Raw genomic sequence first — 1,121 nt, 5'->3', positions numbered from 1 at the left:
AATTACATAATGATATCTCTTCTTTTGTGCAAAGGGATTTAGAAACACTCTATGACGCATGGGAGAGATACAAGGACCTTTTGCGAAGGTGCCTTCACCATGGGTTACCACTCTAGCTACAGGTTCAAACATTTCACAATGGCCTGAATCCTTCGACTCGACAGATGATTGACGCAGCCGCTGGTGGAACTATCAATAATAAGACACCTGAGGATGCTTATGATTTTATAGAAGAGATGTCACTGAATAATTATAAGTGGTAAGTCATGAGGACAAAACCAATGAAACTAGTCGGCATTTTTAACGTTGATTCGGTCACCACGCTTTCTAATTAGGTAAAACTTTGGAACAGAAAAATTGACAGTTTTCTTGGTTCTTCATAGGTTCACCCAGTAATACAGTGCGAAGCAAGTGGAGGTGGATCAAGCAATTCAGAATACCCACCCTATGGCCACAACATGGAGAACGAGTAGTTAATTTATATGGGTAATAATCTTCGATCTCAAAATAATCCTTATAGTAACACTTACAATGCAGGTTGGAGGAACCACCCAAATTTCTCATGGGGAGGCCAAGGGAATCAGAGACCACCACCTCTAGGCTTCCAACAACCACCCTACCAACAGGAGAAAAAGCCGAACCTTGAGGAGATGCTAACAAAATTCATCTCGGTGTCAGAAACTCATTTTTAGAATACCGAGACAGCACTTAAGAATCAACAAGCATCAATCCAAGGGCTCAAAACTAAGATAGGACAGCTCGCCAAATTAATATCTAAACGATGACAAGGTAGCCTGCCGAGTAACACTGAATCTAACCAAAGGGAACAACTCAATGTAATTACCATCCAAAACAAGGAAGGGTTAGTGGAACCTGAACCAGAACCGAGGCAAGGAATTGTGGTAAGTAAAAGCAGAGGTGAGGAAGACCACAGTGAACAAACACCGGTAAGTAAAGAGTACAGACCTCGTGTGCCATGTCCCAATGCAACAAGAAAAGACCGCACAGATGAACAATTCGGTAAATTCCTTAAATTATTAAAGAAATTACATATTAACTTACCATTTATTGAAGCTCTTTCACAGATACCAAACGAAGTCAAATTCTTAAAGGAGCTTTTA

General features: G+C 40.5%; 1 non-coding gene across 1 annotated transcript; it reads right to left on the bottom strand.

Annotated features, from left to right (window-relative positions):
* Positions 1-106, bottom strand: LOC121209211 (small nucleolar RNA R71). Its single transcript, XR_005904328.1, has one exon. It is a non-coding gene; the product is annotated as a small nucleolar RNA R71 (small nucleolar RNA).
* Between the last annotated feature and the right edge of the window lie 1,015 nt (positions 107-1,121).

This window comes from Gossypium hirsutum, chromosome A10 (assembly GCF_007990345.1).
Source record: "Gossypium hirsutum isolate 1008001.06 chromosome A10, Gossypium_hirsutum_v2.1, whole genome shotgun sequence".
NCBI classification, from domain to species: domain Eukaryota; kingdom Viridiplantae; phylum Streptophyta; class Magnoliopsida; order Malvales; family Malvaceae; genus Gossypium; species Gossypium hirsutum.
Note: the sequence above shows the minus strand (reverse complement) of the source record. Positions and strands in the feature narration are given on the sequence as shown.